This window comes from Carcharodon carcharias, chromosome 28, assembly GCF_017639515.1.
Source record: "Carcharodon carcharias isolate sCarCar2 chromosome 28, sCarCar2.pri, whole genome shotgun sequence".
In the NCBI taxonomy this organism is placed as follows: Eukaryota; Metazoa; Chordata; class Chondrichthyes; order Lamniformes; family Lamnidae; genus Carcharodon; species Carcharodon carcharias.
Window position 1 is genome coordinate 17,368,811 of NC_054494.1, and position 17,602 is coordinate 17,386,412.

General features: G+C 42.5%; 1 protein-coding gene across 1 annotated transcript in view; it reads right to left on the reverse strand.

The window, feature by feature from the left end:
• LOC121270873 (tyrosine-protein phosphatase non-receptor type 13-like) overlaps positions 1-14,608 on the reverse strand; it is a 273,076-nt gene extending 258,468 nt beyond the window's left edge. Inside the window, exon 1 of the mRNA XM_041176429.1 lies at positions 14,586-14,608. The gene's annotated coding sequence lies outside the window, so the exon portion shown is untranslated. The remainder of the gene's footprint in view (positions 1-14,585) is intronic.
• Positions 14,609-17,602: the final 2,994 nt, after the last annotated feature.

The following is a 17,602-nucleotide window of genomic DNA, read 5'->3' on the forward strand; positions in this document are numbered from 1 at the left end:
AAGCAGGTAGTTCAAAGCCAAGAAGAAGGTGTCGAAATCCAATTACATGACACTGTATTTGCTAACATTGTTCAGGAGGAAGGAAGACAGGAAACTTCAGTTGAAATGTTCAACTCAAAGAGGTTAGTGGAATTACAGAAAAATGATTTGCAATTAAAACAGTTATATCAGAAAGCTTATTCAGAAACAGGAGCAAAATGTATTCCAGTATGTTATTATCTTCGTGAAGGTATTTTGATGAGAAAGTGGCAGTCAAATCATGTCCCAGAAAATTAAAGCTGGAGGGAGGTGCATTAGGGTATAGAAATGAGATTCTGAGGATTGCTCATGAAATTCCAATGCAGGGACATTTAAGAATTAGAGAAAAACAGGAAAAGATACAGAGGCTTTTGTTTGGCCAGGATTGCATAAGGGTGTAGTCAAATTCTGCAGAACCTGTCATACATGTCAAATAACAGGAAAACCACAAGCAGTGATTAAGCCAGTGCCTTTAACCCCAATACCAAGAACCTTTTACTAGGGTCATGATTGATTGTGCAGTACCCTTCCCTAAGACTAAATGTACTTATTGACAATAATGGATGTGTCTACCAGGTTTCCTGAAGTGATACCTTTAAGAAATATTACAACTAAGAAGATTGTGGAGCAGCTAATTAAATTTTTTGCAATATATGGCTTTCCTAAGGAATTACAATCAGATCAGGGATCAAATTTCATCACAGCTGTTTAAGGAAGTAATGAACAGTTTGGGGATAAAACAGTTTAAGACAACAGCTTATCATCCAGAGTCACAAGGAGCTTTGGAAAGATGGCACCAACCTTTAAAAACTATGATAACAGCGTACTGTCAAGATTATGCATGGGATTGGGATACAGGAATTCCACTTTTGTTATTTGCTATTAGAGACGCTCCTAATGCATCGACTGGTTTTAGCCCTTTTGAACTGGTTTACGGTCATGAGGTAAAGGGACCACTGAAATTGATTCATGAGAAATTGTTGGGCCAAAAGTCAGAAACTACTCTCCTGGATTATGTAGCAAATTTCAGGGAAAGATTGAACAGAGCATGTGAATTAGCTAGGGAACATTTGAAGATATCACAGTAAATTATGAAAGTGAAAGCAGATAAGAAAGCTAAAACTCACAGTTTTGTTTCTGGAGAGAAAGTATTAGTTTTGTTACCAGTACTAGGTGATTCATTAAATGCAAGATTTAGTGGGCCTTGCAGGATTGAAAAGAAATTGAGTGAAGTAAATTATTCAATAAATACTCCAGATAGAAGAAAGAAGCAGAGGGTGTGTCATGGAAATATGCTTAAAAAGTACTTTGCCAGGGAAGAGGAGCAACAAGAGGTATTAGTGATGGATGAAGAGAAAGAGGTAGAAGTGCAGGACTCTGAAATTGATTTTCCTCTAATCAAATTGGATAATGAGGGGGTGCTTGAAAATTTAAATGAAATATTGAGTTACCTTCCAAGCAAGTGTCAAAGTGAATTGGAAAAGCTATTGCAGTCACACAAACCTATTTGTGGAAATAAGCTGGGAAAGACAAATTTAGCTTTACATGTTGTATGTATAGGAATGTCATCTTCAATAAGGCAACAACCTTATAGATTAAATCCGGCAAAGTTATCACATCTACAAAAAGAAATTGATTTCATGCTTCAAAATGATTTCATTGAGTCTAGTTGCAGTAACTGGAGTTCGCCTTTTGTGCTGGTACTGAAATCAGATGGAACACAAAGACTGTGTGTGGACTATCAAAGGTGAATGTGGTGACAAAAGCGGATTCATATCCTATATCAAGGTTGGAAGATTGCATTGAGAAAGTGGGACAACCAAAATTTATCACAAAGCTTGACTTGCTAAAAGGATATTGGCAGGTACTGTTGTCGGAGAGAGCAAAGGAGGTATCAGCTTTTGTAACGCCAAGTGGACTATATCAGTTTAAAGTCATGCCATTTGGTATGAAGAATGCACTTGTGACATTTCAAAGACTGATTTTAGCCAAGTGATTGCTCCACTGACTGAACTATTAAAAGAAAACAAGAACTTTCAATGGACATTGGAGTGTCAGAAGTCATTTGATAGTTTGAAAACTGTATTAACTATGAAGCCAGTTTTGGCAGTACCCAATTATGCCAAGCAATTCAAATTGGCCGTTGATGCAAGCAATATAGGCTTTGGGGCTGTACTGTTACAAGAAGATGACACTGGAATTGAAAAACCGATAAGGTATTTTTCATGGAATCTGAATGTGCAACAGAGAAGATATTCAATGATTGAAAAACAGTCTTTGAGTTTGGTGTTAGCATTGCAGCATTTTGAAATTTATGTTGCAAACAATTCATCAGAAGCAATTGTTTATAGAGAACATAATTCTTTGACGTTTTTGACAAATTTCGAGACAAAAGTGCAAGGTTTTTCAGGTAGAGTCTATTATTGCAAACATTTAATCTACGGATTATACAGATTGCTGGAAGAGAAAATCTGTTCACAGATGTGTTATCAAGAGTTTGAAGCTCAAGGGAAAATTGGACATTTTTTTTAACCTGGACACTGGACTGGAGTGATTTCTATTGATACCAAGGACTTGTATATATTGTTATGTTATTGCATGCATCTGGTAATGTAATAATGTAATAAGTGTAGGAGATAATGTGAGATGGGTTATTAAAATAATGAGGCCATCTTTTAAAATTATGACGGTTCATTTTTCGTTGGGAGGTGATGTCTTGAAGCTATTGATGTTTATAATATTATTAGAAAATACTTTTCTTTTAAAATAGAGGTTTAGTCTGTGGGTGTGCCTTAACTGAATTAAAGCCAGCTAGTCTCGGTGCTTTGATGTGCACTAGTTTTGAGAGGTAGAAGTACATTTGCATTTTGTTGAACAGAGCATTCAAGAAGCAGGGTGAAATCTGGCACCTAGCTGGCAGAGGCCAAGTAACATGTTTATATCAGTAATAAAATTAGTACTATGAAAGGGGTTTTATTGTTAGATGAGGTGGAGATCAAAGAGGCTGGTGATACAATGAGAATTTACATTCAATGAGATGTGCAGGATATAACAGATGGCAGTTTGTGTGTGAAAGGCAGAGACAATGTAAGATCAAAGTAGCTGTAAGGAACCAATGTGAAAGGAACCTCATTTTGAATTTGTAAAATGCTTTGCCTGGTGTCTGGTTAAGCCTATGGGTTGCTGTTGCCTTAATGGAGATTAGTTTGGGAATTTGTTAAAAGTTATGATCGTAGTAATTTGTATCCATGTTTATATATTTAACTTGTGTAAGTTAATAAATGTCTCATGTATCTGGATATAAAACCTCTTGAGAACTGGTGGTCTGATTCACGAATTTAGAGTTGCGTCTCAAAAAAAAACACTTAAAAATACAGACTATGACAGTTGTTTAAAGTTTCTCTCTGGAATTTTTAAATAACTCAGCTATACCAACTGCTGGGTCATAACACTAACAATTGCCACATTCATAAATTCCTCCACTTCAGTGGCCATTTCTGGCAAACTTCTAATCTCTAATATGTCACCCACAACAGGCGTAAGGGACCAAATGCTACCTGATTGCCGTAATGCCTATGATTTTATGAGCTTTATCAGAGCCGACATTTTGACAGAGGCATTGGATGGATAGAGAGATAGCTCAACTTAGCCATAGATAAAGGTGCAGAAGTTTCAGTCCTGCTCTCATTTTTGAAGAGATTCCTTTTGGCTTTGACCGCAGATTGCAGACGACAGTATTGAACATTAAACAAGAATTCCTGACATCATAAGCTGCATATGTGAAGCTAACCTGAGCACTTTGCATACATTTAAGTCACACGGAAGAGGTCTAGTGACGTAAATGGACATGGCAAAGATAACAATGTAATTAAAGGAGCTGATGGTATCTGGCAATGAGTGATACTATTGTCCTCTTTTATACCTTTTCTCAGCAGCAAATTAACAGGAACAAAGACGAAAACAAGGTGTTATATTACTGGACAGAAACAAAATCCTAAAGTTTCTACAATATTAAGCTATCAGGAATTTCTTGATGCAAATCAGATTTACCTCTGACACAGTGACATCATTTACCTCCAAATTGCAGTGATTATACAGCAGAATTAATATATTGGTTGTTAAATGCTTTGGGATATCCTAAGGATATAAAAGTCGCAATATAAATGCAGATTCTTCCTCTATCACATAACTTTGATTGACTTTGTGAATGGAATCATTAAACGCAACAGATTCTGCCTATCCACCCCGTTCACTACTGGTGGCCATGACTTCAGCTGTCCAGGCTCAAGCCTCCGGGCAGGATTTTTCAGTCAGCATGCAGGGGCAGGCCCGACATGCCGACACATAAAACTACGCCCGATGATGTCAGGCGTGCGTCCCGATGTCATCGCGCAATCCCGTGATACTTCGTTCAGCGGGCGCGCGCCGGAGTCAGCTGCGCTCCCACCAGTATGTAAACAGCCTATTAAGGCCAATAACAAAGTAATTGATGTCATTGTTAATGCTGCCTGTCCAACCTTAAGGTTGGTGGGGCAGGCGAAAAAGCCAAGCTCCCTTCGCGTTTTTTAGGAAATCTCATCCATGAGCGGCGTGAGGTTTCCTAAAGCTTTTATTAAATTAATTTTTAAAAATTTCCTAAATATAAGAACATGTCCCATCTCATGTGACACAGTCTCACGTTTAAGTAAATCTTTGAACCATTCATTTAATTCTTTCAATATTCATTCAGTCTCCCTGAGGCAGCTCCGTGTCTCAGAGAGATTGAAGCGCGGAAGAGCGCTGGCCCTGACTCTCCCTCCTCCCCCCCTGCCCGCACAGGTAGCGCTGAGCGCTACGGCTCGTGAATTACACTAGGCCCGCCCACGTAAAATGGCGGAGCGGAGCCAATCACAGGCAGCGATCGACTCTGCGACCGCCCCCGCCCGCTGCCTGAAAAATTCAGGCCCTGGAATTCTCCCCTTTAGACTCTCCACCTTTCTCTCCTCCTTTAAGGCACTCCTCAAAAACTTACCTCTTTGACAAAGTCTTTTTGTCATCTGACCCCAATATCTCTGTGTGATTCAGTGTCAAATTTTATTTGAAAATGCTCCTGCGAGGAGCTTTGAGGTGTTTTACTATGTTAAAGGTGCCACGTCAATGCCAGTTGTTGTTGTTGCCCTTATAACGAAACCTTCATGATATTACGAGATGGGTGAGTTTCTAAAACAGTGAAGGATGCTCACAAGGGTCCAATTACCTCCTTTTCACTGTCCCGTTTTGAAAAGGCCCTGAGCAAGTTTTCACTGACCTGGCCCCACGGTTAGTAAGTCAGTCAGAAAGTCAGGGACAGCTCACAATTTGGGATTGACCCCCACACTGTGGGTTTTTAACCCCGCAGTGTGTCTCTGACCACCCCCCCCCACTGATCGGTTCCTCACTCAGAGGCCCAGAATGATAGACAGACTGGGACCTCCAATCAGGCGGGGAGCCAGTTATTGACGGGGCTAGGGAGCAAGTAAGTCAGGGGGTGGGGATCAAGCAAGAGGGGTGGTTGGGCAGGAGGCAGTGAACTGAGTCGGGGAAGCGGGGGGAGGATGTCGACAGGAGCCGTGGGGGCGATCAGGAGGGATTAAGTAGAGAGGGAAGGGGGTGATCCAAAGTAAGGGGGCCATTGATCCCTGATGTGGAGACTTGGTCAGATCCTGAAAGGGAGGGGGGGGAGGGGAAGAGGTTGGAGGCTTCATGCTAGGGGGGATCAGAGGGCTCAGCACGGTGGGGGAGGGCATTGGGGAGGGCCCCAACCACAGAGAGCAGTCACCTGAATCCAGGAGGTAGGTATGAAGACAGTTACCTCCTGAATCCATCAAGCCCCAGATTTGAGGAAGCTGCTGGGTTCCCCGACACTGGGAAACCCGGCCGACAGCTACCAAAGTTCAGTGGCTGAATGACAATGAGGTTCGCAGCCTCATCGTCATATTTAGAGTTGCAACTCACCTCCTTAGATCAGGTTGACTACCCTTCAACTCTCCAGCTTCAGTTAAAGCCGTAATTGGGCAGGTTGGAGGCAGGTTTCGATCTGGAAACAGACTGCTGGCAGTTTAACCCCACTCCCCCCTCCCCACCCTACCCAGCCAGAACCCACCCATTTTAATCAGTTAAAATTCAGCTCCGTGTCAAATTTTGTAGGCTTGAATAGTAAAGATATTAATCACCTGTTCTGTTTTACTAGTTCCAGGTTCATTGTACCATCCATGAATTCAAGTGAAATCTTGCCCAGCATAATTACTTCAGAAGCCTTGACAGTGCCTTAATATTGGTGACAGCAGCACTGGTGTGGGTTGGCAAACCGCCAGTATAAACGAGGCGTCGCATTCATCGCTGAAGGCCATGCACACATTCACAAGAGGGAGTTTCACCTTCACCTCCCTGGGACATGAGATGTCTGTATGTAGACAATACAAGCAGGTATAGGAGACATCTGCAGTTTTGGCACCATGTGGCACTTATTTTGTGACCACTGAGGACGTGATTAACCTCACCAGAATTGGGATACACTTTGATAAGAACATATTCATCGAGTAAGCTATTCCTTTATGCAGCCTATGAGGCAGTATAATCTATTACATTTTGGTGTGTAAAATCTATCCAACTGTTAAAAATATAAAGGTAAAGAAATTAGTGGATAATGGATGGTCAGAAGTAAAAGTACAACTCTGATTTCAGGTAACAAAGCCATATGTTTCAAGTACCTAGATAATCAGGGCTTTCACTTCAGTTTAGTTAATGAGTGGATGTGACATTAAATTAAGAACCTTCGACCTTCAAGAGATCCCATGGCATGCCTGTATTGGGGATAAGTAGTGAGTTCTTTTGATGTACTGGCCAACATTTCTTCTTGAACTAACACCACCAAAGCAGATTAGCTGATCAGCTGTCTCATTTGCAATGTCCGCTTACATAACAAGTGCACAGATTTGAAGCGTAATTTATTGGATGTAAGGTACTATTGGAGGTTTTGAGTATGTGATGAGGGACTGTACAAATACATGTTCCAACTTTCCCAATTTTATTTGGAATTGACCAGATTCTTTCCTTTCCCATTTTCTTCCTTCCCCTACTGAGAGTGCTGATGTGTCAGGTATGGTTCCACTCATGTGCACAGGAAGTAGCTCTCATCCAATTGCCCATTTTCCATCTGCGCACCTTGATACAGCCAACATAACATGCGTGCCCTTTTCAGTATGGGGGCCACTGCGTAACAATAAAAAGTGAAAGTCCCAAGTTCACATTTTTACCCCCTTTTGGTGTAACAATGGTCCAGACTCCCAACCTCACTGACTACTGCTGCACTGGCTGAGATCAGCTGACTAAACACAGACCATGGGACCAAAACTGGAGCCTTACTGATCTCTGCATGACTTAGTGTCACATCAAGTGGTACATTTGTCTTCTAAACCATAGGACAACAGAAGGAGGGAGCAGCAAAACTCTGAAATAAGAGACCTTCCACTCGGTCTTGCATCAGGAAATATTAAGAAACTGTGTTCCCGCTGTCCCAGACCCCAAACACTCCTTCCAGGTGAAACAATTTGCTTGTACTTCTTTCAGTTTAGTAAACTGTATTCATTGCTCATGTGGTCTCCTCTAACAATCAAACCCTAACGAAATTGTCCTCTAAAATAATCATAAAAATTGGAGTCACCCAAGCAATCTATCGTAGGCAATAAAAGAACTGCCAATATGTGAGAAATGTTATCAATGGGACTTAGGGTGAAACAAAGTCAAGATGTGTTAACAACCCATTTAGCTGTGTATTTATATTTTAAGAGTGAGACACATCTGATTAGGTGACATTCTTAAACCAAATTGAATGTCTCATTCCATATGATTGACACTCAACACATCTGCATGACTGGGTGGGTCCCACTTGGTTTTGGAATCAGCCAAGGGCAGCATTATTGCGTACAGGACATTGGCATGGCTGCGTGCTGTGCCAGTAAGAGGTAAGGCACAGAGCCACACCTTGTTCCGGTTTTCTGAAGTTTACTGTGCAATGCCTTATAAATTATTTGAAGCTGATCAATAAAGGAAAAGAAGTTGATGAAGTGGGATTTTCCATGAGGCTAACAGAGAAGCTGGACCTGTTTAAAGCATTCAGATTTCAACCTCTGTCATATCAGATCACTGCCCCACCTCACATTCCTTTCCCAATACTCACTGATATGCCAGAGCCTCATTAAAATGCTCTTTCGTTGAAACATTTATTTTGAGGCATTGTTTTGCCCATTGATTTCCATAATGAGCCACGTTTTTTGAATATCACAATGGAAACTTTCAGCGGGCAATTAATGCAAGCATTGCTTAGCCAGGTTATTTACTTCCCAGTTGCCTTGCATACAGCACGCAGTAATATCAGTAAGCTCTGAAGTTTAGGGACAACTGAGTGATAAGCTGCTTGAGCAAGCTGTAAGACTGTGCAATAAACTTCAAAAACCTGAGCAAAGTGTAACCTTCTGCCCTTTTGTAACTGCACACTGCACACTGTTGTAATAATATTCTGCACTTTGGTGTGGGACTTTTGGCTAGTTCAAAAACAGATAGAAGACTGAATTGACATACCATAAGGGTGGGGGTCATAGGTTCAGCTCAGATACTGACTTTACTGATAATATAAATTCAGTGATAACTTTGATGAATAACATAGTTTTCGTTTCAGAAATTGGGGGACAGATTTGCCCAGATTTTACAATTAGCGCTGAAGCAACAGGGCTCACTACTAACCTCAAAGAAAGATGCCCATGAAGATTTATCATTTCTTGTGGCGCAGACTTCTCCTTTCCCATGTTAAATCTGGTGCCAAGTCAAGGGGCTCTCCTGGCATGTAGCAACAGTGAGGTCAGCAAGCAGTTTAAGCAACCAATCAAACTAAGTATTCCCATTGACAGCAAGCCAGGAAGTTAAAAGCACTTCATCCTTCGCTTTTAAGCAAATTTTCAGATAGTAAAATCCATTAAGGTAGAAGCTAAAATATTATATAAACAAATGTTTAAAGAATTAAAAATATGTGGATTTCTGATCTTAATGGAGAAATTTGACATCAACAAATATAAAACTACCCTTTCAGGGACAATGGGGCTGTTCAGCAGTAATTATGAACTTTGTATGCTGTTAGAAACCCTGTTACAGCCTATTCAACAAGGTGCAGCCTTCTCAAGGGTTTTTACAGTGAGACTAACAGAGGGATTTACCCCACTGTCATGGTCAAATGGGGATCCAAATCCCACACTGTGTAGGGACCATGGTAGCTTTCCCTGAATTGGCCAGTTATTGACCGGGGGCAGGCTTGCCATCCTTAGGCCTGCTCTCCAAGCTGGAGGGCCAATGGGAGGCCCTCCAGGACTAAAGGAGCTGAAACCATCCTTTCCAAGTAAATGAGAGAGACGGAGGGCACGCCAAGATGGAGGCACCTTATCTTCAACTTTTTTAGCTTTAAATTTAAAAATGCCCTCAATAGTCGGGCCACCATTGTAGGGGCAGGAACTGCCTGGAGAGCTGCCACCACAACCCCATCTGGTCTGCTGCCAGAAGATCACCTCTAGGCAGCAACGCTGATCCCAATGTCTCCTGGGATCTGGAGGCCAAAAGGAAAATTCCAGCCAGCCTCTGCCAATAGGCCTTAATAGACCTTTAAGTGGTTCAATTGTCTACCCACCCACTTGTGGGTAGCTATCTCTGTTGCCCCACCGCCCCCCCCCCCATTCTGCCTCTGGGATAATAGTCCGGGGGGGGGGTGGGATGGAGCTGGCACGCTTGCTGATGGCATGAACCTCTGTGCCTGTCTGCCTCTGTGCCCAACTGGGCATAAAAATTCACCCCTACAAGAGTGAGAGTGGAAACTCTCATCAACTCAATTTTCCATTGATTGCAATCTGAGGGCATCTCAACAGTGAACACCCAGGTGAAGGGAAGAATCACTGGTAATGACTTCTGCATTGCCACATTATTTTGCACATGTGGAGACTCCCAAAGTGGCTGTCAGTTTTGGTTGAGGAATGGCATGGATTTGAGCGTTGACAGCTTCACTGTCATTGCCAGTGTAACATCTGGACAACTAATGTAACACTAATATAATGATGAGGAAACACAATGAGCCAGTCAGCATCTCTGTGAAGATAAAGCAAGTTACTGATGTTTCAAAGGTGTATATCAAGTGTCCTGATGTTAGCATTGCACCCTAAATATCATAGCCTGTTTTTTCGCTTTGATGACTTGCTGCACAATTCCAGCATTTTATGCTTTATTTCCAATTTCCAACATTTGTAGTTTTTCCACTTATATTTTGTGCAGAACTTGGGCTGTCTGGTCTGAAAGTGAGCATCTGACAACCCTACCTGTGACACTGGGAATTGAGAAATGAGTACAGACTGAACTCATACAGAGTTCCTCTTAATCTTATCTTAATCATGTTATAAATGCATGGCACTGAGCAGAGGTGAAGTGATTCCCCTACAGGAAGTGAAAGAGCAAAGAGCAATGTGACAAATGGACTCCTAGCCCAATTTCCTAATGACTGGAGTTCAATCTGTGGAAACTGGTGGGGTGGAGAAAATAAATTTTAAAAATTGAAAAATATGTAAATATATGTACTTCACAGCTTGCAATTATTTGATGAATGAAAGCATAATAAAAAGGCTTGTGTATGGCTGAAAAAAGAGACATGCTGTTGAAGCTTTTCATCTTGCACTCATCAGGACAGAATTCGCAAGAATACCAACTATAAAGGGAACAACAGTTTATACTGCATAAGAGAGGGCTGATTGGTTGGCCAGTTGACTGTGATTGGTAGTGGTGTTGCTGTGGAGAATGCACCAGGGAGCAGTTAACTGCCAAACTTTTATTAAAATTCAAACCAGGGAGATCAGCTGATTGGTCGAGGTATGACCATGGGGAATGGACTAGGGAATGGCTGCCCCCCCCCTCCAATCTTTTAATTAGTTGAAAAAGGCGCAATGAGTAGACATGCTTCTCCTGTCTGCAAAGTACAGGGCCGTGTGTGTGAATACATATAGCTTCTAGCACGCATAAATGAGCCATGCTGCAAGACTCACTGATAAACTTAAATTAGTTTTCAGTGTACATCTTAGCATAGTCAGGATTGTTTAGCAAGTGTTGTCCAATCGCAGAGTTATATCTAATGTTGTACATTATGTTTTGAGTTTTCTAAACACAGGTTGGTTGGGCACAGTCAGCACTTTGCCTGCTGCCAACGCCTGAAAGGACTTGTATTTATTTAATGTCTTTGATTACCACAGAACATCCCAAAACACTTTACAGTCAATGAAATACTTTTTAAGTGTAGCCACTTTTGTTAAGAGAAATCATGTGTGCCAATGAAATAGAGTTGAATTCAGTATGAAAATATTCTTAGCATTTATGATTTTACTCTGGGTAATTATTGGATTATTGTATTTACAGTGGAACAAAATAGGTATAACTTATGATGACACATTAGAGCACTTAAAGAAAAGTCAAATAAGAGTAACAGCTCTTGTTTACAGAGCAATAAATGGGGATAATAATGCTGAGATCACATTTCTTGTTAAGTGCACCAGCTTGCATATAGGTCTTGTTGAGAGGAAAATAGTGAGGTCAGGAATATCCACATGTGCACTTAGCTTGCGCTGCAATTACAGATCAGGCAATTCTGCACCCCTGCCCATCATTTTCCATCCGTGCATTTTATTGGTCATAGAACCACCATGTGGGGATGAGCAATTATTTGATATGAGCTCCGGGCATGTGCCAAGAGGCGAACTGGATGTGTGAAGGAATACAGTACAACATTAGACCCAATATATCATAGGGACAGGAGTAGACCAGTCAGCCCTTCAAGCCTGCTCCCCTTTCAATGAGGTTATGTTTGATCTGTACCTTAGCTTCATTTACCTGCCTTAACTGCTATCTTGTGGTGCAGTGGTAGCATTCCTACCTCCGGGCTAGAAGCTCTGGGTTCAACTCCTACTTCAGGACTTGATAGCCATGGAAGATGTGCTTATAATGTGGCCAAAGAAGTTGGTTATCAGCCTATCCAATGTATCTGGTGGGGGAGTTTCCTGGTCAGTCATACTGCAAAAAGCAATGGCAAACCACTGCAGTACTTTGCCAAGCATAATCATGGACCAATCCCATGGCTACCAATGCCCTCTTTGGACATGGTACCTGAAGGAGAAGCTTGATATCCTAGCCTGGCCAAAACTATTAATCTCAGGCTTGAAATCTTTGGTCGCTACAGCATCCACAGTCTTTTGAGAAGAGAATTCTAGATTTTTTGCTACCCTCTGCTTGATAAAATGATTCCTGATTTCATCCCTTGAGTGACCTAGCTCTAATTTTAAGAGCATGCCACCTCATTCTTGATCCTCGCACCAGAGGAAATAGTTTCTTCGTACCTACCTTACTGAATCCTCTTATCATTTCAAAACGCCACACTCTTGAAACTCCCTTCCTAACACGACATGGACAGCAGTTCAAGAAAGTGGATCACCGTCACCTTTTCAAGGGCAATTAGGGATGGGCAATAAATGCTGCCTGAGCCAGCGATGTTCACATCCCATGAATGGATAATTTAAAAAAAGATCAGATTGCACCCCTGCCCCCCCTCCTCCCACTGGTCTTCTAATATTGGAAAATATTCATCCAAAGGTTGTAAATACATGTTTTAAAATAATTTTAATGGCTGTTAGGAAAATATTACATCTGAGGAAGAAGAGCCAGCCTTTCTTATGAAGCTATCTTCGGCTTCCATAATAGGTCAGTGAGGTCAATGGGGCACCGAGAGTGGGGCCACCTCATACCAATAACGAGGGGCCTAGGTGATTTCCTAGCCTCTGGTGAGTTAGCTGATGCAATTAGCCTCAGTACCCTGGGCTATAGAAGGGAAAAATCAGCTGTGGCTCCTGCTCCTAATCAGAGTGAACACAGTTAAAAAGAGTTGTGTGTGTGTGTGTGTGTGTGTGTGTGCGTGTGTGTGTGTGTGTGTGTGCGCGTATGTGTTCCTAGGCTTTGTCTGACAAATGTGATGCATCCAATGGTTGAATAGCTTGGTGCTAGGCACTCTCAGCTCAGGTGTGAAGCAAGGTCTGGTGGATAAGGTTACAAGGGATCCAGCAGTGCTTGTGGAATCACATTCCAATACAAATCGATGCCTTGTGTTGAGGAGAGTTCACCAACTCCACATCAGTGGATACTGTATGACGATGATACGAATCTCTTGTTGAAATACATTTTGTCCCTCCATATGTTAAAAAATAAATCAGTGGAAAGACCCAAAACTGCTTTTCACTCAATTGCATGGAATACGTCAAGTATCATGGGGTTGTCTATATTGGGCAATGCGATGGTATACTTGAAAACTACCAGCTGATGGAATGAAGTACTTTCAGCATGTAATTTCAGAAATGGTTGAGAGCATTGAATCACTCTTTAAAGATGCACCTGACCTCAAATTTAAACAGGGCCTATCTAACTCCTCACCTTAACCTCTTCCCTCACTGCATTGGCCAGCCCTGTAGTAGCTACCGTTGTTCAATTCTGATGAAGGAGCTCTGCTCCGAATATTAATTTATTTTACCTATTTATCAGATGCTGGGGACCCTGTTGTGTATTACCATCATACTGCCAACATTGACACCCCCAGCTAAGTTTCACAGAACCCAAGGAGCGGAACCAACATGAAGCTGACCGGTTTGTGGGAAATTGTTTTCTTTTTAATTCTGTACCAATACCCTGAGGAGGCAGTTCGATTCCAGCTTGGGTCAATGCGCTGATGCTGTTTATGGGACTGAATTCTACAGCGTACGAGGCAGATACTTTTTCATCAAATCCGTGCTATGTGATCTGAAAACTGGAAAGTAATTGTCGAGCTGATTCACAACATGTCAAAGCCAGCAACAAAGCCGCACTGAGTGAGTCGGTTTCCAATTTGAAGGCTAATCCCTGTCCAAGTAGCATTCCGGCGTGACAATAGAACACAGCGAGCCTTTGTGCAAACCTTATCCCCCCAGCGTGATACAGTTCCACCGCCATTCTAAACCCCAATTCACTCCCAGGATTAAACATTTGAGGGGAAGACAAGTGTTGTGGGAAATCACTAAGGGCGCGCACACACACGCACACACACACTCTCATCCCAAATATCAACTTCACATGTGTGTCCAAATGAACTTTCCTCTTGACGTCATTAACCCAGTCTTAAGCCAAAGCGGGACACAATTGATTCAGTCCCTTTTGTATGGTTCTGTTCTGTTCTGTCAGCTCGACCTCGGCACAGGTGACAATTGGAGTTTGGGGAGGGTTAGCTGGGAGATTCAGGTGGATCAATATTGAATGTGTCAAATTCTCCCTATCCGACAAAGCTAGACCCTGCAAACCCCCCCCCCCCCCCCACCCCCCACCCCCTTGGTTAGTTGCTGAACGGTTCTGATCTGCTCATTTCTACTCTTATCAAATGCCACGAGCAAAACAAAACGCTGGACAATAAACACGATTATTGGAATAGAGGGAAGGGGGGTGGGGAAGGAAAGTCTTACTTGAGTTTCCAGAGTTGCTATATCCCTGGAGAGAAGTCTAAATCCGCGTTTTTAACGCCGTGGTTATCTTTCCAGCGAGGCGCCAGTCAGGACTGACTGATCGGTCTGTGCATGGTAACTAAGAGCTTGTTGGCAGGTGAAATTCCACCGGGCGTGTTTCATCTTGACCACCCGGTCAGAGTTGCAGTCCCAGCGCAGCCTCAGCGTAAATCCCTGCCGGATCTCCCAGCGTATTTCCTTTTTAAAGAATTATCCCCACTCCCTCCCTCCTTTCTCCCTCTCTCTCTCTCTCTCTTTCTCTCCCTCTCCCTTCTAATCCCTTTAACTTTGCTATTTAAACTGGACTATTTCGAGAGCTTCGGCCGCTTCCATTCCGCCGCCCTGCGTGCATCCCCCATGGAGGTCCTGGCATTCAGGATTCGATTGGCACCGCCTCTGTCCCACACCAGGAGGAGGAGGACGGGTGGAGAGGGGGAGGGTAGCGGTGGAGGGACAGAAACCTAGGAGATGGGACGCTAAGCTCTGCCATGCACCAGTAACACGAGAGCCTGGGCGGAGCTTGGCTTTAGGGGCTCCGCAGAGTTCAAGGGGAGTTTGCTCGAAGTTCCCAAGCAGATGGATTTGAAAGACAGGTAGTCTCTGAAGGAATGCCAGAGCAAGCTGGTGATGATGCCATTTTTCCTTTGGCAAATGCCAGCTGATCCAGGATCACAGGTGAATATTACACACTCCATCGTGCATTTCGCCTATTTTTTTTTTAATTATTCTTTCATGGGGATGTGGGCATCATTTTTTGCCCATCCTTGGCTGAGTGGCTTGCTGGGTCATTTCAGAGGGCAGTTAAGAGTCGACCGCATTATTGTGGTGGAGTCACATGTAGGCCAGATGGCAGACTTGTGTTTTTACAACTATAAATGATAGCTTCATAGTAACCATTAGCCTAGCTTTATATTCATGATTTATTAATTGAATTTACATCCCAGCAGCCAAGGTGGGATTTGAGCCCCTGTCCCCAGGGCATTAGCTTGGTCTCTGGTTTACATATTCAGTAACATCACCACCACAACACCATCTCCCCTTCATTGGTGCCCCAAACTTTGAAGGCTCCTGCCCTTCCCAATGAATCCAGTGTAATATTCCAGCAAATAACCTGACAATGAACCTAACACATTGAAAAATACCCAATGAAACCTGGCAGTTACATGCTACCTGAGACTGGACCACCTGAGAACAGGCTGCTTCAGTTCCGGCTATACCCTAGATATGAGCCTTTACCAACATCTTTTTTTAACAATTGACCAATTAAGAATGACGTGAGAATAAAATCAGAAAATGCTGGTGTTTGGAACAATTTATAGCTTTAAGTTGAAGTTATATTTTGCGTTTGGGTGTTAACAAATGTGCAACCTGGTTTTAGTTTCACGCAGAGGTTTTTGCGAGCTGGGTGCCGGGAAGTCCGGGGCCCTGTTTGTATACATGCATTTTTAATGCGGTTTTACAACTCTTGAAGTGAAGAGTGGGTTACTAAGATATTAGTAGTTTAGTGAAGTTTAAAAAAAACATAGAAACTCTGCTGTTCCGAGCAAAAGGGTTTCAGACACACACAGAGAGACAGGGAAACACAATAGGGCAGTCAGTGTGTGTACACCAGAGAGTAGAGGCAGAAGGTCAAACCTCTCTAATAAGAAATCTTGCAAGCCAGCTGGGGAACTGAGTTTAGGGAACTCATGTGTTTGCTCTGAAGTTGAAGCAATAATGAGTTTAGATTGCAATTTCTGGCTAGTGAACACTCAGCAGTCCACCAGAAGAAAACTGTAAGAAACCGAGCTAACCCAAACAAGGAGCATTGATGTTGAGACAGGGGTAAGTCTTCACTGGGGTTTTGTGCCTTTCAGGGTTGTTGGGATAAAAGGAATAGTGAAAGTTTGAATCATTTTCTGGTATCTGTATTGAAACCTTTACAACCTTTTTGTCTAGTGTAATATAGTTCATTTTTTTTCCTGTTTAATAAATGTTTTATTCTTTGTGTTAAAAGTATACTGTCAGACTCTTCTGAATGTATTCAGGGCAATTAGGGATGGGCAACAAATGCTGGTCCTGGACAGTGACACCCACACCCCATGAATGAATAAAAAAAATACTGACCTCCACAGATTCTAGAAAAAAACAAAGTTAGGATCCAGCAAGACAGGTTTCACTCAGGGATCTGACTTGTCCATTATTAGCACCAACTGGGATCATAACACTTGGAATATTCAGCATTTATGGAGAAAGAAGGAGACAAAATTAATGCTTCAGTGTGACGACCTTTCATCAGAGTGTTTCCCCAGTGTCATCTGCAGAAATAAACAACTCTGAAAATGTCCTCATTACATCCAGGAGGCGTAACTAATAGAATAAGTTCAATATGTCTAGTTTGGAATAAAATGAGAAGAGACTCATCATCCAAATCATAACGTAATTGGCTATGTTCAGCAGATGCTTTTCTCAGGAAAGGTCACAAGTGTACCTGCAGGCACCCCATTCTCCTTCTCCAGGTCACCTAGACATGGACAGGTCTGTGGATGAAAGGCAGACAACCAGGCATCTCTGCCAATGAGCTCATCCCAGGCTTGTGTGTGCCATCTTTGCCAGGCCCATTGAAAAGATCCACCCACTTTACAGATACTGACTGACCTGCTAAGTACTTCCATCATCTTCTGCTGTTATTTGGCTTCATACATAACCAGCTAAGACTGTAGTTTTACTGCTTTTTGAATGTGCGTTCATCAAGAGGGCAGAACAACTCAGGCGTCCAGTCCTGGTCCGATGCCTAATCAAGCTGAGAGCCCTGTAGGAAGCTGGCTCACACTATTGGGCCTTCATGCTGGGATGAGATTTTTTTCAATCTATTCTTTCAGGTGATGTGGGTGTGGCTGGCAAGGTTGGCATTTGCTGCCTATCCCTAATTGCCCTTCACTGAGTGGTTTGTTTGGCCAATTCAGAAGGCGATTAAGAGTCAACCAGATTGCTGTAGC